Source organism: Cricetulus griseus, chromosome 4 (assembly GCF_003668045.3).
Source record: "Cricetulus griseus strain 17A/GY chromosome 4, alternate assembly CriGri-PICRH-1.0, whole genome shotgun sequence".
NCBI lineage: Eukaryota > Metazoa > Chordata > Mammalia > Rodentia > Cricetidae > Cricetulus > Cricetulus griseus.
The window spans coordinates 85,168,451-85,190,844 of record NC_048597.1 but is presented as its reverse complement, the minus strand read 5'-3'; the positions used below and the strand labels follow the sequence as shown (position 1 = coordinate 85,190,844).

Sequence of the window (22,394 nt, the reverse complement as noted above, 5' to 3'; positions counted from 1 at the left end):
GTCTTCATCTTGCTTCCTGATGGGGGATGTTCTTCTGTATATATATTTCTCTTATTGGTTGCTGAATAAAACACTGTTTGGCCAATAGAGGCAGGAAGATAGGCGGGTCTAGGAGACAAGGAGAATTCTGGGAACGGTAGGGAGAGAGAGTACACACCCCCTCCCCTGGCTTCTCTACCTTCAGGTCATGTCCTCACCTGAAGCCAAGCCCAAAGGGGTGTGGCCACTAACTCAAATTCCCTGGCAAGTCAAGATGCTACTACAGCTTCCAAATTCTCTGCATGCCTCTTCCCCTTTTCTCTCCACAATGTTATTCAATCACATATCGGCCCAGGACACCCTGATTTCTTCTGGGTCTGAGGACTGACCCTCCAATCCCTCCTTGCTCAATTAGTCACCTCAAAAGGTCTTCTTTGAATGAAGGCTTTGTACCTGCTGCCCCTGATGTGGGCTCCATGGGAGGGAAGTAACCCCAGCTGCTACAACAGTGGCAGCCCCTGTCTTGACACACTTGGAGCTGAATACAACATCCCACCAGGAAGATTCACTAAGGTCTTCTCCAAAAATGGAAATGGGTTATGAGCTAATTCCAGATATTTTTAAAAAGGAAAATGCATATATATGGGATACAATAAGGCTTTTGCCCTAGCCTGGGTAGCATCTCCAAAATCTTGATAAACAGCCATTAAGCAAGAGAAAAAGGTAAGTGGTTTTGAGGCGAGGCAGGAGAATGAGAGAGTGGCAAAGCAGATCAAGAAAGGCTCCTAAGGGCCCCACGTCAGGACCACCTCTGGGAAATCTTTGAGGGACCCAATGTGGCTCTTGTCTCCACTGTGGATATACCAGTTGAAGCCATTTGTATTAAAGCTACCTAGAATTGTATCTTAGTTCAGGTTACTATTGCTGTAATGAAACACCATGACCAAATGCAACTTGGGGAGGAAAGGGTTTATTCAGCTTACACTTCCATATTGCTGTTCATCACTGAAGGAAGTCAGGATAGAAACTCAAGCAGGGCAGGAACCTGGGGGCAGGAGCTGATGCAGAGGCCATGGAGGGGAGCTGCTCACTGGCTTGCTCCTCATGGCTTACTCAGCCTGTTTTCTTATAGAACCCAGGACCACCAGCCCAGGGATGGCACCACCCACAATGGGCTGGGCTATCCTTCATGAATTAGGAAAATGTCCAACAGGCTTGCCTACAGCTTGATCTTATGGAGGCATCTTCTCAATGGAGCTTCCCTCCTCCCTGATGACTCTAGCCTGTGTCTAGCTGACATTAAACTAGCCAGCACAGGGTTGTATTTTTAAGTTTGGTCAAAGGTTTCTGCACAAATACTCAACTGCAGCCTAGCGTGATGTGGAACCTACCTTGTAACAAATCACAGAGCCTTGGCCTGTCACCAGCAGCCAGCAAGAAGTTCAAATAAGACAGACACATCTGTGACCAATCAAACAGTGGCTACCTCAATCCAATTTCTTCACCTAATTTCCTTCTCTCTGGTTATAAATATAACCTGCCCTCTTAGTCAGCAGCCTGGAGCATTTTTGGTGGCCAGTCTAGAGCCACAAGTGACACCAGACAGAACCTTCAAGAGTGGACTTGTCGTATTCTCATTCATATTCTCCCTCTGAACCCACCCTGGCTTTCCTTATTTTTATTTTATGTGTGAAAGTGTTTGTTTGCATATATGTATGGGCACTGTGTACTTGCAGTGTCAACAGAGACCAGGAGAGGGTGCCAGATCCCCTGGAGCTGGAATTACAGATGGTTTTGAGCACCCATGTGGGTGCTGGGGACGAAACCTTGGTTGTCTGTAAGAGCAGCCAGTGCTCTTAGCCACAGAGCCATTTGTCTAGCACCCTATATTTTCTCTCTTGACATCCCCAGGTGGGTGGCATCTGTTACAGAACAGAGAACACAGAATTAGAAAACAGACCACAGTTGGAGCTCAATTTCCCTTCAGTGGGCAATTTAAGGCAGTTAGCATTCTCTTGCCGAGCCTCAGATGTCTGCATAGCAAAATCAAATCCGTAATTGTTACAAACTCTTACCTTTTTTGTTACTGATACCATTGACATAGCCCTTTCATGTAGACATTATCCAATTTAAACACAGTAATACAGAGCCAAGTGTTGGGGGAAGAATAAAATGCTGAACACATGTGGGAAATTCTCTCCCTTCTTGGAACAGTGCCCTGGGTGGTCTGGCTCTCATATACTTAAGAGAGTTGCAGTTTTGAGCCACGGCTCCTTATCTTGTGTAGACTGGAAGGTGATCAGTTATTCATGTCAGAATCTGAGGTAAAGAAAGGGCTACTTCAAAGGGTCCACTGACCCAGTGGAGAGAGTTGAGCAGAAACAGAGGCCGGTATCATTTCCTCCCGGCTTATCCACTCCATATGGCCCCAAGCAAGAATTTTAGACCCATCTGTGGGGAGAAAGAGACAAAAACAAGAGGGTAACTTTTCCTGCTGTTTGACAGCAATTGTTTAAGCAGCCTATGCAAACGTCCTTCCCCTCTAAAGATAAACAAGCCCAGAGAGGGGTGTTTTCATTGCTGGGGGCCCAGATTGTTCAATTATGAGGCATTGTCTTTTTATCCAAAAAGAAGGTTCCAGCAACAAAAGATGATTACAAATGGACATTGGGGAGTTCCTGTGCTGCCCACCCACTTTCAAGTACAAACAGTGGGGACAATGCACAATGTAATAAAATCATTGATCCACCCACAGCTGGCCAGGCAACAGGGATGTCCCAGATCCAGAACCCTCCAGGTCCAGGAAAGGTGTAAAGTCAACAACAAACACAACTGAAATATAAACCAAGGCTGCCCACACCCCACCTCCACTCTCACCTGTTGGATACACCTCTCTCTCTCTCTCTCTCTCTCTCTCTCTCTCTCTCTCTCTCTCTCTGCATCCAGCTTTCTAGATTGCCCTGTTGAGATGAACAAGCCCCAAATCCAGATCCAGACACAGGTGTGAGCTACATATAGCCCATTCCATCAAAGAGCACCCAAACACCATCTTGTGAGTAAAATAATGTTAGCCGGGAGTTGGTGGTGCACACCTTTAATCCCAGCATTCGGGAGGCAGAGGCAGGTGGATCTCTGTGAGTTCGAGGCCAGCCTGGTCTCCAGAGCAAGTGCCAGGATAGGCTCCAAAGTTACACAGAGAAATCCTGTCTTGAAAAACCAAAAGAGAGAGAGAGAGAGTAAAATAACGTCAACTATAAGTTTTCTAGAAGCCAGAGGGGATCCACAGTCATAATCTACAGTGTACGTAATGGAGCATCATCTTCAGTGTATTTGCAGTCTTCCCCACAGTTGCACCCTAAACTTGTTCAACCACCCACTTCCCAACCTCCCTGTCCCTATACCCCACCCTGTCCAGTTTTCATTACAGAGCTGGGATTGGACAAGAGTCAAAAGTTTCTTCATTTTTGGAGTAGCAATTGAGGCCCACTGGGCTTGGCCATGACAGAATAGGCTGCTGGGTGGAGGGTGGGATGGTCACAAGACATGGGGAAAGGATGGAAGGAGCTTTGAGTTTCTTTAGCTCTGCCTGGTGAATCCAGCTCCAACCCATCTCCTCTAATCCATCAACACAGGAGCTGGGGCAGCATCAGAACTTGAGTTCTCACTCAGCATTCTGGGTAAGATGGTAACAGCACAGAGGAAATCCTTAAAAAGAATTAGGGGGTATTGGAGTCTGGAGAGATGGCTCAGCAGTTAAAAGAACTTTTTGCTCTTCCAAAGGACCTGGGTTTAACTCCCAGCACCCACATGGTGGCTCACAACCATCTGTAAATCCAATCCCAGGGAACCAAGCACCCTCTTCTGGTGTTCTTAGACACCAGGCATAGATTCGAACAAAACACCAGCACACATAATTTTTTTTTTAATTAGACTTTTTTTTCAAGTTCAGAGAATCTTAGGGAAAGTTCTCTTCCCACTTCCTTGTCCCTACCACGGCCCCTGAGGGTGCCATTGAAATCTGCTTTTGCCTGAGCAAAAACATGGTGATGATGGACAGCTTCTGCCAAGAGTGAGTTTGTGCCAAGCCCAACCCACAGCCATGCCCTCCTCATTATCATAGGACCTGGATGGAATAGAGCCCAGCATTTCTGAAATCTTTATTTCATCCCTGATTGGGGTAGAACTGAAAATTCAGGGCAAAATTCGAAACATTTTTTTTTAAACTAAATCTGCCACAGGGACAGACGTGGGTGTAGGAGAATATGCCTCCAGTGAGCATTTGCTCTGCCCAGTAACCTTTGGTGCAATGCCTTACCATTAGTCATCGCTGGCTGGGAAGGAGTTTAGAATTCCAGAAAGTATTACCGAACTGGCTGTGTGGTTCTAAATCACAGGGGGAAGGGTGGGGAGGCAGCTGGCGCCCCACTTAAAGGTCACAGAATATTATTTCTACTTTAGTATCCAGAATCCAAGTAGAAATAAAGGAGAAGGTTAAGATCCAAGTTCACTTTCACAAAAGAAACTGAGGGCAGGGAGCCACGGAGTTCTCTGAGACTCACTTGCTGCAGGAGAGTGCAAACCTCACTGGCTGACATTTCACGAGCACTACTGAACACAAGACACAAGCAACAACAAAGGTAGCCACACATCACATAGAGGCAGGGGATGTCCAGTTCAGTGGGTGGAAATCACTACCTCATGGACTCTGGGAACAGTGCAGATGTAGGAGTTAAATGAAGATCCACAGACAGTAACCCCACTGTATGCAAGCAGCTCCAGTCTGGCGAGCCACTCCGGGGGACCAGGACATAATGACCAATAGCCATGGTACTAAAATCCTACTGGCTTTGGTCCTCATCTAGAAGGATCTTCAGCCTCCGCTTCTCCCAGGAAGGACACAGAGTCCGCACCATATCCCCAGTGACTCAAGCAACTTCTGGCTCTTTCCAACCATCTTTCCAGCTTTCTTCTGCCTCCACTTCAGTGACCAGTGGTCAGCCATGCCTCAGCATGGAAGCCAATTGCTCTCTCAACTGTTGACATTGGTTTTCCTGCCCTGATTGTTCTCTTGACCAGATTTGAAGTGAAAGGACATGAACTGGCACTCTTGGTGTAGGGTGGAACTCCCCTCTCTGGCTGCTTGGTTTCCAGAACAACTAACATATGTAACAACCAACTTAAGTACCACGATAGATGCTGTGAACAGGGTGGAGAGCTAGCAAGCATTTGGAGTGCTTGTGGCTTGTGCAAATCATCTCCTTTACTCTATGAGCTCCTGAGGCAGGGATTACCACTGTCCCATTCTGAGGACACAGACTTGTGGAGACCCAGAGCTTTTGACTCAAGTTGAGAGGGTGGAACAACTCTTGGGAGGAGCTTCCATCTGTTATTCTTTTGTTTAAAAAGAAGAAAAGAGAAATGCTGAGACATGAGACATAAGACTATAAGTTTATTATAAGGCCCGGCAGAATGGGGAGACTAAGAAGAGGAACAGGGTAAATGGCTGGCCACCACGGTCGGTCGCCATAGAGAGACAGAGCGAGAGCATAGGTGGGAGACAGAGTAGAGTGGGGGAACAGAGAGCACAGGGCGAGGGAACAGAGAGAGGGAACAGAGAGCACAGAGAGCGTAAAGGGGCAGGGACTTATCTTTTAAAGGGGTCCTCTGCACCTGTGTGCAGACTTAGTTCCCATGGAACCTTGGCTGACCAGGGTACTGCCTGTTCCACCAGGTAACAGGGGCAGGCCAGCATAATGCCTGAACCTTTCACCATCGGCGCCATGAAGTATCCAGAGGCACCCAAGCAGCAACTCTCCAATGATTGTCATTCGGCATGCCTGAGGAGACATTACCTGTGTGTAGATAGCCTTGGTTTTCTTTTGGTTGCGATGCATTTAAAACTGTGAATAATGCCTTAAGGAATAAGAAAGTGGCCTGAATAAGAGAAACAGCTAAGAGGCTGCATATTTAGTGACATCAGACTCTGCTTTGTGAAGACTCAGTCCTGATAACAACCTAGGAAGCAGGCACTAGTGGAGTCTCCAGTTTACAGACACAGAGACAAGTGACTGTCTTAGTGTTTCTATTGCTGCAGAAAAACACCATGACCAAAATTCAAGTTGGGGAGGAAAGGGTTTATCTGCCTTACACTACACATTGTAGTCCACCACTGAAGGAAGCCAGGACAGGAACTCAAACAGGGCAAGAACTTGGAGGCAGGAGCTAATGCAGATGCCATGGAGGGGTGCTGCTTACTGGCTTGCTCCTCATGGCTTGCTCAGCCTGCTTTCCTATAGAACCCAGGACCACAAACCCAGGGATGGCACCACCCACAATGCACTGGGCTTTCCCCATCAATCTCTAATTAAGAAAATGCTCTACAGTTGGATCTTATAGATCTCATTTACTCAATTGAAGTTCCCTCCTTTCAGATAACTCTAGCTTGTGTCAAGTTGACATAAGAATAGCTAGCACAGTAACTCATGTAGAGTGCATAGATATTAAAGTGGAAAGGGCTGTGTCATAGCTAGCTTCGATTGTCAACATGACACACTTGGGAAGAGGGAGCCTTAGTTGAGGAACTGGCTTCTCAGATAGGTCTATGGGCATGTCTGTTGGGCATTTCTTCAATAATTGCTAATTGATTCAGGAGATCCCACAAGACATCAGATTAAAAATAAGGTTCACGAGAAATAGCTAGCAGGGTGTGTGTGTGCATTCAGAGAGGACTGTGGAGTCCACCTTTCTATCTGATTCCTTCTCTTCATTAGTGAACATGATTCTACACATAAAAATAAACTGAAATATAAAGAGGTGAGTGCCTTGGGAAGGACCCAATGACCTCCCTGGAAGAGCTTAGGTGATAGGAGGGGACTGTTAAGTCACTGATGTGACTACAGGTGAAGACGGGAAGGACAAGCAGACATGCTCTAGGTAGAAAAAAAAGAGCTTGATGGTGGGAAAGGGTTCTTGGGTCCAGAAACAGCTTCAAATTGAGGTGGGTTGGGCCTACATGATGAATGGATGGGTCTAAGCATAAAACTGCCTGAATTTATCAGAGCTATTAGCAGGGAGGGTTCTCTAGCATTCCCAGCATACATGTAGCCTGGAAAGCTCTTGGTGGTACCGGGGGCAGAAGAATTCTCTGTACCTGTGCCAGGGAGTGCTGTTCTACCCCTGCACACTATCCGCTCTCAGCAGCCACCTCCAATTTGACAAGTGGAAAAGTGGGATCAAACATGTCAGTGGATTGAAGGTCCTTAAGAGACCATGGTTTGGGGTAAAATGACTAAGCTTGCCACCAAGTCTGATGACCTGAATTTGATCCCCAGAACCCACATGGTGGAAAGAGAGAAGTGGTTCTGCAAGTTATCCTCTGATCTCCACACATGCATCATTATATGTGGGTGCCCCCCCATAAATAAGTGCAGCTAGAAAAAAGACATGGCTTTCAAGTTTCCATCACAGTGCCCAAGTGACAGAGGCAACGTCTCTTTTTATCTACAGCTGTGTATGACCACAACCACAGCTGAATTTGGAGTCTAGACTGGGTTCTTCCTACCTCATCCCATTTGGCATGGATCTAGGTTTATGAAAACCAAACAAACCGCCGCTAACAAAAATCCAGCTAGTTTCTTTCACAGGTGCATAAGAAGCATCTCTTTTAATCAATAGTCCTCATCTGCCTGCAGTCGGTGGACAGCAAGGAAAGAAACCTAATACAGCGACACAAATCTACCGATAAGGCTATTTTTTGCTGGTGTAAAACTTCTTTTGAGTTTCAAACAACTAAACCCAAGAAGTTAAAAACAGAGTTGACAATTTCAAAATAAAACACAAAGTACTCTGAAACAATGAAAGTGGTCAGCTCTGTGGTTAACCAGTTTGTCTAGTCCTCTATAGATGAACTAGCCTGTTTGGATATGATCTAACAGATGTCCAGGGGTCACACGGTCCTTGACCCCAAGGAGGCAGCTCTGACCATACTATCTGCTTGGACACAGACCCTGCCTCCCTCTGGTAGAGTGTAGGCTTTTTCACATAGCAACGTCTGTCTTAGTCGATTGATGCCCTCGTTACTGGCTTTTATTACTGCACGAAGTTGAAAGGCTTGATGTTAATGCCTCTTAAACTTCAAGACCACGGCCCACACTTCCATTAAAGCGTGGTTTCTTGATCAGCCGCATGTGGTATGCTTTGAGCATTGCAGACAGTGGATTTGTTTTTTTGCTCTGTCTCTTTTCTGGTTGTTCTGTGGCTTGCTCTTTGGAAAATGGATAAATGATTATTAAAACTTGTTAATAAGGCTCTGTTCCCAGAAGCAGGGTTTTGAAAAGAATTTGGAATAAAAACAGTGGAAATGAAGCAAATTGAAATAATTGTCACTATGATTAAGGAAGAAAAATTTCAGATGCTTCCTGTTTTGGGATTCCAGTCTCCAAACATTTCATAAATCAAAGACAGCCAGCTGCTCAACGTCAAGGTACATACCGTGCAAGTCACACACACAAGGGACAGGCTGTTTTTCAAAGTTCCTGCCCATAGAGTCAAGCTTGTTCTCACTGCTGCTTTTAACCCTGTCAAATAAGACTGCTCCGGTTGAAAGGCTACTGATAATGTCCTAGCACAGGGGTTCTCAACTGTCACGACCCCTCTGGGGTTGAATGACCCTTCACGGGGGTCACATATTAGATATTCTGCATATCAGATATTTACATTATGATTCATAACTGTAGCAAAATTACAGTTATGAATCAGCAATGAAAGTAGTTTATGGTTGGTTGGGGGTCACTACCACATGAGGAATTGTGTTAAAGGGTTGCAGCATTAGGAAACTTGAAAACCACTGTCCTAGCTCATTTTAATATGAAAGCTTAAAATTTGTCCTTCATTCTTTAGAAATGTCACACCTAGCTATGGTTTTTAGTTTTGTTTGTTTGTTTGTTTGTTTTCCCGAGACAGGGTTTCTCTGTGGCTTTGGAAGCTGTCCTGGAACTAGCTCTTGTAGACCAGGCTGGTCTCGAACTCTCAGAGATCCACCTGCCTCTGCCTCCCGAGTACTGGGATTAAAGGCGTGAGCCACCAACGCCCGGCTATAGCTATGGTTTTTGAAGATGTGTTTGTTTTTATTTATGTGGGTGTTTTGTCTGCAAAGTATATATGTACACTGTGGGGGGGGGGCACACACGCACGTCTGAGGCCTGTGGAGAATAAAAGAGGAAAAGTGACCCCCTGGAACTAGAGTTACAGATAGTTGTAAGCTGCCATGTTGGTGCTAAGAATTGAACTGGAGTCCTCCACAAAAACAGCAAGCACTCTTGACACTGAGCTCCAGCCCCCGATTATGTTTTTAAAGAAATAAAAAGTGTGTTGCTAATACATAGAAATCATTGTGTTAGTAACTGTTCTGTTGCTGTGAAGAGACACCATGATCCAGGTAACTCTTCTAAAAGAAAGTATTTAATTGGAGCTTGCTTATCATTTCAGAGGGTTAGTCCATTATCATCACAGCAGGAAGCACCCAGGCAGGCATGGTGCTGGAGCAGCAGCTGAGAGCTTTACATTCTGATCCACAGGCAGCAGGTAGAGAGATAGAGATAGGCAAGACTAAGCCTGGTGTGGGCTTTTGAAACCTCAAAGCCCTACCCCCAGTGACACACCTCCTCCAACAGGACCACACCTCCTAATCCTTCCCAAACAGTTCATCAGCTGGAGATTAGCCATGCAAATATGTGAGCCTATGGGGGGGCATGCTCATTCAAACCACCCCAGTCACTGTCAGAAATAAGGTAACATTCATGCACTCATTTGTACAGTCATACATAGCATATAAATGCATATCTTTTCATCCTAAGTATAATGAAATTTATACATGAAAAGTTATCTCAGTCAAACCAATTTATTTTCTGACTCTCTGGGTCTGAGTAGACACAATTCACAGGAAGTAAAAGACTGAAAAAGAAAACATATTTGTTCATGCCTAGGAAGTCCTGGCATACTTGAAATGTGGTAAATGGAAACAATGGTATAAAATTCTTCAACAGAAACCCAATGGGAGCTAAGAAACCATGTACTTTAATTAGCTAAGCTGCTATTTTTATAATCAAGGCATGCAAAGACATGGAATGACGCAGATAGGGCCTTTGGGTCCAGGTTTAAGTTCAAACTAGCAGAACAAATGAACTATGACCATGTGCCAGGCCCCGTTAGCTATGAACAAACAACACTAGGATGGGTTGAACAGTGGCTCTCGGAAAAACATTCCACAGACTGAACCGAATTCTTTGTGAATTTAACTTTACTTGGAAAGGAGGCCCTTTTTAGATCTACACAAGTTACATAGCTTTAGAAATAGTACCCTGGTGTATCAGTTCCTTTCTCATCACTAACAATGAAGCAACTTAGGCAATGACTGGTTTGTTTTGGCTCACAATTTGAGGGGGTAACCCACCATGACAGAGAGAACAGCTCTGACTAGGGAAGGAACATGAGGCAGCAAACCACATTGTGTCTGCATTCAGGCAGCAAAGAGATAAATGCTGGTGCTCACTCACTTTCCCCTTTCCCTCTTCTGTCTAGCCCTTAACCCCAGCCCAGCCCAGCCCATGGAGTGATACCACCTACATCTTAGGGTTTGTTTTACGTCCTCAGTTCAGCTTCCCTGGAAACATCCTCAAAATATGCTCTGAGGTGTGTCTCCTAGGTGACTCCAAATCCATTGAAGTAGACAAGGAAGATTAAATTGTATTAGCTGGGTAGACCCTAAATTCAATGGTACACACAGGAATGGCATACAGCAGGAGAAAAGAGCTATGCAAAGTTGGAGTCTGAGATTGGCGTTATGTAGCCATTGGCAAGAAGCCTCTGGAACGGTCAGAAATTGGACAAAACTAGAAAGGATCCCCCTGAGAGCTCTCAGGAGAAACATAGCTCTTCTGACACATTGATTTCAAACATCTGCCCTCCAGAACTGTGGGAGAGTGAATTTTTGTTATTTCAAGTCACCATGTTTGGGTTAATTAGTTACAGCTGCCTTCAGAGATGAATACAAACAGTGCCTAGAAGCTGAAGGATGCTGTGCAGGGCAGAGCAGCTAGATAAAACTTAGACTGTGACCAAGAAAACAACAAGCAGAAATGTATAAGATATGTGCCATCTTGTCTGTTGCTTTGTGAGGTGGAACTCAGTGTGTGGCCCAGGCTAGCATCAAGCCCATGATCCTCCTGCCTCAGCCTCCTGAGTGATGGAATTGCAAGTGTGTATCACCAGATCCAGGTTGCTCCTGTAATTTTTAAAGAACACAGGTCACCCATAAGTGTCTTTACAGGAGATACTGTCTGGGAGTCTACCTTCATAGCTGCAGGAATCCTGTGAGTTAGGAATGAGGCCTTCATATGCAGACTTTGGGGGAAGGCTTAAGCAGACAAGCTTGCCTTTCCTGCTTGTGTATATTCAGCAGGAATGTTGGAAACAAACATGTATATTCTGAGGGCCTCTGCTTGGCCTGGGCCACACCCACAAGGGACTTGTCTGTGGCTGGGTGTGTCTGGCAGCTTGTGAGCTGGGCTAGACTGAAATCCACAGCTGGGGCTAGAAAGTTCTTGAGAGAAAATTCCTCTGGAGGCAAGATTCTTCCTGGTAGACGGTAACCCCACAGTTTTTCTGTGAAATGCCCCTACTGTGCAGTTTCCTGAGAAAGGGCTGATAACCTTTCCAAGGTTTTATGGCTCCCAGAAAAGATGTCCTAAGATCTGAGAGTGAACTTGCATGAATTTGACCATCGGAAAAGCCTCTGCTGTCTGGGAGAAGCGTCTATATGCAAAGATATGGACTGTACTTGCTGGGGTTCCTGGAGCCCATAGGATGGGCCACGCTGGGCCTGATGGAAGGAGACGACAATGTTGAGGAAAAATTGGAAGTTTGCTTTAGGGAGGGAGACCTAAGGAGCCTGCCTTGGGGCATCTCTCTCATGAGTAATTAGTAGAGAAAGCCATCTTGCGTTCACTCACGAATGCGAGCACACACACACACACACACACACACACACACACACACACACACACATCCTACAACAGCCACCCAAGGAAAATAGGCATGCCTTGTACAATAGAACATTGAGAGGCGCCCCTGGGAATTCTGAAAAAGATGGAAGTAAAGCTCCAGGCTAAATGTCCTGCTTCCATCTGAGGGAATAATAAGACTAAAGGAATTCTAGTTTTCATGTTGCTGATACCTTATTTCCACCCACTAATGTGGGTGTATTGAAGTAATGCACCATTATAAAAGACACAAGATTTATCATCTCAAGAGATCAACAAACATCTGAAAGTCAATCATTTCACATTAAATTGGTGACAATTTTAACATTTAGCTTCATTTGAAACATCCCTTTAATTGATGCTAAGATTCTCATGGCAATAGCTGTAACAGTAATATTTGTGCCCTATATAGCATAAAATATTAGGCAGAGGTAAGACTGGAGAAATGGCTCAGCTATTAAGAGCACTGGCATAGTCCCAAGTTCTATTCCCAGCACCTACATTATGGCTCACAACTGTCTGTAACTCCAGTTCTAGGGGATCCAACCCCTTTCCTGGATTCTGGGTTCTGCACATAATCATATATGCCAGCAAAGACTCCTATACATAAAACTAAAATAAATATATTTTTAATTAGGTGTTTCCATCAAGGACAATGAAACTGAAGAATTCTTACTCAGAAGTTGTCACAGCATGTAGCCCAACACACTACTCACGTATATGTGCTGATGCTAGTATGAACCCACCTCCTGTACCGACTGCTAGATGAGTAAAAGCTCAGCATATACACTTGTGCACACCACATGATGCCTGATCATGGCATGTCAACGCAAAACAGCTCTCACTCCAAAGGGAGTTCATAGTTTATTCTGAGCCGAGTATGAGTGACTATGGCCCAGAAACACGGATTCAAGCTGCCCCAAATGGCACATTCTACCATGGAAGTGGTTACATCAACTTTGCAGTCACAGAACAAAAGACTGAATCAAAGCATTCCACCAAACACACTGGTGAGTGGGTCCCAGCAAACAGGGAAAGCTCTGCTATAGGTTCCAATGATGACACTCTTAGCTTTTGTGTTTGTGGAAGCTGGTGGTCTGTTAACAAAGTTAATGCATTACAAATGCTTTTACCTGAGAGTCAAAATGATGAGCAAGAACAGGTCAGGGAGTGAGAGCCATAAAGGCTGCCAAGCCGGCAGGAGAAAGAAAGCTGTCAGGAAAGAGGAAGGCTGGAACCTTCCCTCCTCCAACACAGCATCCCAAAACAACTAGAACTGGCTGGAGCACAGAGGGCACCCCAGACTGTGTGAAGGTGATCTGCAGCTCATTATAATACTAACACACACACACACACACACACACACACACACACACACACGCGCGCGCGCGCGCGCGCGCGCGGAGAGTTCAAATGCTAAATGCATGGAGGATGCAGAACTGGTAACTGCACTTGTGAGAAATACCGTGCTATGCAAATGAGCCAAAGACAACACTGTGCCACTGTACAAGTCCCCATCCATTGTGCAGCGGTTGCCCTTGGGCTTCCAGACTTTCCCTCAGTGCAGGCCTACTTCCTCCCTTGAAAGTGTATTTTTTTTTTCTTGAGTGAATGCTCTCCATTAATCGCTACCAACCATCCACACGTCTCTGTCCAATCCAAACTTCTGAGACACAAGCTCATGGAAATCCTTCAGAGGTTAATTCTGGAATCCTCATACCCACCAATATCAAGAGAACACTGAGTTAGACACAGAGGTGGGAAACAAATAGCCCCAGATAACTTTGGCCCTTCATCTGCAACATTTCAACCTTCCACAATCACATAGGTTTTACTTGGCCAATCAGCCTGCAGAATGTTGTACATATGTGTGGCTCTTTGAGGGAGCGCTAGTGCCTCAAAAGATGGTAAAACACGTCACCCTTCATGCCGCCACTCTATTACATTTTATGGTTGTTTTAGAGTATACTCTTTGTGTTAGGATTCAGGCATTATGCTGGCCTCCCCCCCCCCCGTCACCTGACAGTATCCTAGCCAGCCCAGGGTCCTATGGCTGCTACATCACTATAGTCTGCACACAGGCACAAAGGGCCTTTTAAGAGGAAAACTCCCCAACGTCAGCTCTCTTTCCTGCTGTTCCTCTGAAGGGGCAGACATGACTTTTCCTGTCTCCCTCTACCGCTCTCTTTCTCTCTCCCTCCCTCCCTCCTTTCCTTCTTCTTTTTCTTTCCCCCTTCTCCCTTTCCTTTCTCCACTCCCTTCCCTTTCGCCCAATAAAACTTCCCACTCCAGTTCTGTCTGCCTGGCATGTTTGTCCCTCACCCACCGTGGAAATCCGCAAAGGTCCCCCTCACGCCACCTTATAACACTTTCTACTTACAAATAATACTTTTTAAAAGTTTACTGTAAATAAGGGCCATGTTACAACAGCATCCGCCTTAGGCTGTTACCATCTACAGGAGCCTCTTCATTGTTTAAAATGGACCATGTAAAGAGACTGGCCTAAGTACCCTCTCCAGTGTTGGCATAGTGACATCAACCAAAAAACGACTCCCCAAGCATATTGCAGGCGGCCTGCCAAGCAACAGCCGGATGTTTACAAACTCCCGGTCAACCTCTGCTACCCAAGTAATGGCTGCTCAACCTCTATTACTGATGCAATGTTTGGTTGGACAGGTTTTCCATCCACTGGGGGTGGGGGGTGGGGGCTGCAGGCATCTGCAAGCAGGCTGCAGCAGTTCACCAGAGCCTGTAAACAGAGGCAAACAGGAAAAGTAGACTCCATCCCTTCTTCAGACAGTTGTAAAGGAGGGAGAGAAAAAAAGAAATCCTGATTCTCAGGGTATGTTGTACTCAACTGAGATGGGTAACAACAAGAATGTATTTATATACAATGGGGTTTTTGTACAATAGTTTAGGGAGTTCCCATTTTATCCTATTTTTTAAACTTAATTTTCAGCCTTAGTCACTATTGGAAAAAAAATAAGAAGGGAAAAAATTAGAAAAGGGAACTTATGGGAAAGTGCTGTGAGTGCCTCTCTCCCTCAGGCTGGCTCTGCTGTCACCATGGAGACGCCTGCCGGGCCAGGAATGACTCCCTGGATTCACTGGCAGAGCCTTTGAAATGGAAGCAGCTAGAAGCACAAAGACAAACTTAACGTGCAGTCCTTGATGAGAGCGCCTTTGACACCTGCCTGCCTGCCATGAGCAAGGGACAACAGACAGCAGGCATGCCCTTCTCCTCTCCCAGGCTTCATTATTTGAGGTCCTTTGCTACAGAGAGCAAAGGTCCAAATATGCCTTTGCCTCGGAGCCAGCACTCCCATCACTGCTGAAGAAACACCCCTGCAAGGCCTGGGGGTGCATGCTGGAAAAGGGAGGCCAGGTCTTTGAGATTCTGGGGCGGGTGTGTGAGAAGCACCCTGGGCCTGTGAAAGGTGTGCAGATGATGCCCTGGCTCAAGGACAGCTGAAAATACTCTCCTAGCTGCCCCTCCTGCTGCATATAGCCCTAGTTCCTTCCCAGCTGGAGAAGGCGGTCTACCTGTGAAAATAGCTGTGGGTTTCATCTCACTGTGACGAGGATCATCTAAATCCAGAGAGCCACAGGAAGAGGAGCAAGGTTAAAGGGCATGCAGGTCCAGGGGATGCCCATAGCTGCATCCACACAATTCCCCTGCAAGCATCCCGTGCAATCAGTGGCACTAAAAGCCCCATGCCCAGGGCTGAAATGGGTGCTGGCCCTGGGCACCCACAGATGCACTGACAGTACAGTGAGATGGCATCTCTCACAGGGCTTTCTACAGGTGCCTAGGTCTCCCAGCATAGTTGTACCATAGGATATGTCACCACTCAACGTGTCAACCAACTCTGCCAACCTGGCACCTTCTCTGTCAAGGAGGGTACCATCTCCTCCAGGCCTTGTTCCTGGCTCATGGCTACCACAAGTCACAGTTAGGAGGACTCTGCCAGGGTATCTCAATACTTCCTTCTAAAGAGGAAGCTTGCCGGAATCCTCTAGTCCAAAATGCATGGGAGCTAACCCCCTTCTTCCCTGCAAGGGCAAAGCCAGAACTAAGCCTTGTGTTTTTCCCTTCTCTGGCCCAGCAACTGCGGACCTGCCTAACCTGGAAGACAAACAAGAAATAAAGGCCACGTGAAGCCTCAGCTGCTTCCTCGAAGCTATTTACTCTGATCTCGTGAGTTAATAGGATAGGCTCCGGTGACAGACATCCCAGATAAAAACTCATAGCTTTCTGCCAAAACAACATATTGCACACTACTCTACTTCTACATTGGGACTGAGAGCCACTGTGCATCCAGAGCAACTGTACGTGGACACAGGAAATCACCACGGACCACATGGCCCCAGTCCCACAAAAGCACTGATTCCCTGTGTGTTTTTGCTGTCATTTGTGGCTATTGCTGGGTTCAAAGTTCAAAGGCAGCCAGGAGGGAAGAAGAAACAGAAGCATGTTTGGGCATAACTAGCTAGAGCCTTCCAGCAGGCAGGAAGGAATTAAACTGTCTGACACTGTCTCCTGGTCCCAGGTGCCTTTGACACAGGCAGGCTCCCTCCACACATCCCTGTCCTGTGTTCTCATGCCCATGGGACATACCCACTCAGGGCACCTGGATCACCCCCACCCCCAGACAGTGTGGCGCCTAACTCACTGTTGCACCAATGAGGCAAGGCTGGTCCCAAGTGCCCAAAGAGAAAGGCAAATACCAGGGAGGCCTTCCCTCCTGGCCATGACCATTGACCTGGCCCTCCTGCCCTCCCCATCAACTGGTCTGGAGCCAAGCACTGAAGCTAGAAGACTCCATTTACTCCTTGCCACCATGCTATAGAGAAAGCCCAAATTTTAATCTTGAATTTGGAAGCCAAAAGACACTCTGATTTAGAATGGTTAAGAAAGGTGTGCAAAGACTTGCAAGAAGAAAGTGGTTACAGATTCCCCCTCTACAGGCAGAATGTACTAATCTCCCTGCAGTCAGCCAAGACTTGCCTCCCCCAGGGCAGGACTCCAGGGAGTGGATGGAGGCAGCCCACTTTATAAAGAAGAAATAAATTCAAAGCAAGTGGGACCTGCCCTGAGCCATCAGCGCCAACTCTCCCTACAACACAACTACCTCTGAGGAATGGAGCCTCAAGACAGCCACTGGGGCTTCCTCCTGGCAAATGCCAGCAGAGTATGGCATTCCCATGTGACTTCTAGGCATCCCAGTGGTGATGAGCCATTTCATTTCCATTAATTTGTTCCTATTGATTAAACTTTCTTAAGTGGCTTAAGTTGCAGCATGAAAGGTTTTAAGTTGGAATTTTAAAACAAAACAATAAAACAGATAGGGTCTAGGGAACTCGGAGATTTTATACTTCCTGTTGAGGCTTTGCCTACTAAGGAAGTCTATGCAATCTTAAGATCTCTCTCTCTCTCTCTCTCTCTCTCTCTCTCTCTCTCTCTCTCTCTCTCTCCTTTTACATAGCTAAATAACTAAAATAACTAAGGTCCTGCTGCAGCCAGATGACTTTGAAGGAATCTAAATGAAGACCCCTTGAGGTATTTGTAATTAACTTGATGATCCCCAGCTTATAAAGAGGCACTGGGCATGTTTCGGTACAAACTCCAGGTCACAAGCAGGCCAGATACTGCAGACTCACTTCTTTTGGCACACTTAGTGTTCTCCATGAAAAACCCAACTTTTGTTGAAGAAAATCAGTTGACATAACAACCCGGGCTGTTTGGTTCAGTAGGCCACACTGAAGCAGGTCTTGGGGGGGGGGGGAGCCTTAGACAGTGCCGGTGTGCTCTGTCCATTCCACATAGCCATTGATGTGACCTTCTGATGTCTTTTAGGTAACATCATGGGACACTGTCAGTTGTCAACCTCTCAAACATGCCCCTGTCCATCAAGGTAAACTCTGAGCCCTGCCAAATGTTGTAAAATGGCATCATAGCAAAGACAACACGGGTTTGCATTGAAGGGTGTGACTGCCACACTCCCGTTTTAACTAAAAACCAAGTCTCTAGTTTTCCTTTAGGGGGGTGGGAGGAGCCAGAAGTACTCACCAGTAGTTGAAATCCAAACTTAGTTCTTCCAATTGGCAACTTCCCTGCCCTGAGGGGCATGTTGGTTTCTGCCTAATAAAAGATCCAGGGTAGGCTGGAGTCTGGAAGACACAGCCCAATCTGCTGTTTACTCTGGTGCTAATCCAAAGCATGTTTACAGGAAAATGGCCTCATCTGCTTCCAGCAGCTCCAGCCACTCAGCCGCATGAGAGCTGTCTTCAAAGTCAATTGCCTGTCATTTTACTGATTTATGTTGAACGAGCAAGGACCCCTCGAGGTATTTGTAGCCAGCTTAATGATTCCCAGTTTATAAAGTGGCACTGGCATCATGTTTAGGTTCAAATTCCATCAAGGCAGAATTAAAATCCCCAGCCCGCCACGGTGTTCACAATGTGAGCACTCTAGATAAGCAGGACCATCAAATCCTAAATGGAGGAGGAAATGTAACATGGGTTTCTTCAGAGCCGGAGCCCGCATCTTCTCCAGGACCAGTGTTTAAAACAGCCATCACATAGGATTTTTCCCAAGAAGTGACAAAGGGTAAGAATCATCAGACAGGGTTGGGGGACCTAGGAATTTTCCTATTTGCCCACATTCTTGCATTCCAGCTAACAGTATCTGATTTCTTGGGAGCCTTCTAACAGAAAGTTTTCTTTTAAGATGTGAATCTTACAGAAAAGAGTGGTCTACTCAATTGCTAACCCATTAGGTTCCGGTGTTGCTTCAGTGTTCTGAGAGTCCAGCTTCACTCCATACCAGTTCCTTACCAATGCTCCCACTACCCAACAGCTCCGGTGCCCTGAAATACTACAAGTTTCCAGGTCTCCGGGAGCTGGCTCTCCTCAGCTGGTACTGGGAAGCTTGATAGCAGTTACCACATCCTGGGGGGCCCTCTTCTACACTTTCCCGAGGAGTCTTGAGCTACAGGATGCTGAAGACGAGCAAGATGGAGGTTTTTAAGTCTCCCGGTACAGCAACCAGACGTCACACAAACGATTTGGGGATTGCCAACTGTATGCAATCTGTATTGCATTTCTCAACAACAAATCCATACAATGTTTCAACTGAAGGGAAACTTAAGAGGTCTAACTCAGCCCACAAAGCAAGGAAACAGAGGCACGGTGACTTCCTGAACTCAACAGAGCTCCGGGATCCTTAAGAATCCAGACACTTGGAGGTTCTAGAAGGGAGCAGCTACTGCGTATACCCTTGACTGAAGACCTATGTGGGAGGAGGCGGGGGAGGGAGGTTCTGGGAGGAGGGGAGGGAGGGAGAACTGTGGTTGGAATGTAAAATGAAAAGAAAAAAAATTTTAAAAATGAAAAAAAAATAAAAAAGAATCCAGATGCAAGCCAGACTAAGCCATCCAAACAGAGGCTGACTCGAAGCTCATCCTGCCTGCATCTCCAGCTTCCAGGGAAAACTGCTCACGCCTACCAATTCATTGCTTTTAATTTCTCTCTTCACGCTCCAGCTCCCCCGCCCCCCGCCGCCCCTTTTTCCTGTCGCCTGCACTATTTAGCCATGTCCAAGCCGGCTACTGTCTTTGTGCCTGATTTTTTGCCACCCCTCTCCTTTGAGCTTCTAAAGCCTGGAGTACTGTTGCCCTTACTGCGTAATTGTCGTACCTCATCACGCCACTTGGTGGCAGTGTTTCAGAGCAGTCCTGAGCCCTGCAACGTGGCTCTGGGCTGGGCCCAGGTTCTTTCCAGCACAAACAACAGTGGGCGAGCAGGAGAGAACAGATTCGCTCTTGTGTTTGGGAAAGGATGAGCCTTCAGTGTTATGGTAACGAGGAACAGAGGTCTGTAACCTGTCCGCGAGCTTTCAGTGCCTGCTTTATAAACCACAAGGATGACATCTGCTGTCACCTTAACAAAGGAATCTCAAATAGGAAAAGCTATTTGGGAGGTGACTATCACCTTCTGCCCTCCTCATTTTTTGATTTTTCAACCCTGATTTCATCCACAAAAAACATCAAGCAAAGAGGAAGAAAGGCAGTCCCTGGAGCATTGTGTGTGTGCTGGACAGGATAGTAATGGCCTAATCCTTCTAATGGCTTTGGTCACTGCAGGATGCTAGCTATTAGAAGGGTCTGTTTTAAGGGAGGAGGAAGGAGGGAAGGGGAGGGAGGGCCATCTGCTGATTACAGTACAACCAGGAATGGAAAGTACATTTAAAGGGACACAGTCCATAGACCTGGAGACAAGTAAATTGTTTGTGGGTTTAAGGTATATTTAGAGCTTTCATTGTAGCATCTGAATTATTTGCATAATTCAAACTCTCAATATGATGTCTTGGGGGTAGATGATTCCAGGAGCTACTCAGCTCCACCCCCTTGTCAGGAAGTCCCCAGGAGGACAATCAGGAATGTAAGTCCTTCACCGTTTACATCATGCTCGGCTCCCATAGAAGGCAAGCCAAATGTTTTTATTACAAACAAGTCAGAGCCAGACCCAAACCGCGAGGGACACATTTGATTGTCTGACCTTCTGCTCCAGCCCCCCCTCCTCCACCCCAGCCTCCACTTAAGAGACAGTCCTCAGATCCCACTGGTGGGCCACCCCCCCAACCTCCCCCACCCCACCCCCATTCCTTCCTCTGTACTGTGCCTTCCCTTCCAGACCTGACTGTAAAATGAAGAAACTGAAATCTTTCTCCACTAAAGAAAACTGGGGGCTGCCCTTCCTGATGTCCAGAATGGAGATAAGACGGGGCTTCCCCTCCAGTCAGGCTCTGACTCAATAGGTAGTAACTCTTGGTCTATCCGGGGATTTTATACCCCAGCTTGATGAAAAGGGAGATGTCAATTGTTTAGATATCAATGCTTTCTCTCATTGAGCAAAATAGCAAACGTCTGTCCCCTGAACTGAGATTACATAAAGCCTTGAGGAGAGAGTGTTCCGGAACACAGATCAGGGAACAGCCCCATACGTGGGTGTGGAGAGGACACACCAGGTCACAGGAAAGCTGAATGGAAGATCTTGAAGAAAGACAGTAGTTTTAGCCAAGGGGAGGGCAGGAGTTGGTCTGAAAGGTGGCCTCACGTTGATCAGGCACAGGGGACAAAAATGTAAGGCTGTTTAGGAAGACAGTCTGAAGGCTCCCTCACAGGCTTGGGGAGCTCGGTGGAGAAACAGGTGAGACAACAAAGGTCTGCTCTGAAGGAGACTAGCAAGTCATCTGAAGTGAGACAGAGGGTGTTTAAGTGTGTACACCCAGGGCAAGGCCGGAAAGAGAGTGGGGACCACCACACAGCCAGACTCCTCAGAGAAGGGCATGTCGTGCAGAATCCAAGTTTTTAGAAATGAGGTATAAGAAAGCCAACAGATCAGGATGCAGCTGCCATTGACACGATAGTTCATTCCAGTTCCAAGAGGAAGGGGCACACTATGCCTCAGGGGACCACAAGCTTTGCACATGATCAAGAGGATGGTGGGTATGAGGCTTTACTGGGCATTGTGGGAGAATCCAGGTTCAGTATAGGCTAAAATGTATGCTTCGTAACTCTGGGATCACTTCTAGCTTGGTGGGGACTAGAGGTGATCAAAAGGAGGCTGGTACCCTCGAGACTAAGAGCTCAATAAAGGAGGTGGTAGGGATGGGGGCTTCGGTTGATTTGTGTCTCAAAGACATGCTGTGGTGGGAGTGGAGAGGGCAACTAATTACTAATCCTAGGACTTTTCCCTCCAAAGTCAGCAAGGCCCCAGATGTCAAAACATCAGAATACACTGTCCCATGAGCTCATTCAGGACAGTGTGTCTCAAAGCACCATCATGTCGTTATCCCTCTGGCTGTCACTCCAGGGCTCTGGGTTGGGTGACTCATCCTCAGGCCCTCACTGACTCTCCTCTGCTACTCCCTTCAGGAATGAGACTCCCAGGAGAGGTTCAAATTGATTCAGTGGCCTCCGTCCAGCACTGGCTGTTCTGCACGGGCAGCTCTTTATGTCGGGCTGCCTGTGCTAGCTGCCCATGAGTCAAGTGCCTACTCCTGGCCCAATCCATCTACTAGTGGGTCTCATGGCTTGGCAAGCTACACTGAGAAGCCCTCCTCGGTAGGGTGGGGGCTGCATCAGGAGAGATGTTCTGAGCATTCCGAGAAAACATAAGGAGGCTGCACTTGGCTTTTCTCATACAAAGATTGTAGAAATCAGGAAAGGAGTCCACGCCACGGCTGCAAATGCATCTGAGGGAGCTAAACTAAGGGACAGGTGGAATTGTCGTTGTTGTACGGGAGATTGGCTTGGTAATAGTTCGTGAAATAGGATAGGGAGGAAAGTGTCTGAAAACTGGAAGATTGGTGGG

At 46.6% G+C, this 22,394-nt stretch overlaps 1 long non-coding RNA gene across 1 annotated transcript; it reads right to left on the bottom strand.

Annotated features, from left to right (window-relative positions):
• Positions 1 to 1,045: 1,045 nt before the first annotated feature.
• Positions 1,046 to 20,603, bottom strand: LOC113830920. Its single transcript, XR_003485033.2, has 3 exons — positions 18,088 to 20,603; positions 2,055 to 2,430; positions 1,046 to 1,901 (listed from the first exon to the last, which is right to left on the bottom strand). It is a non-coding gene; the product is annotated as an uncharacterized LOC113830920 (long non-coding RNA).
• Between the last annotated feature and the right edge of the window lie 1,791 nt (positions 20,604 to 22,394).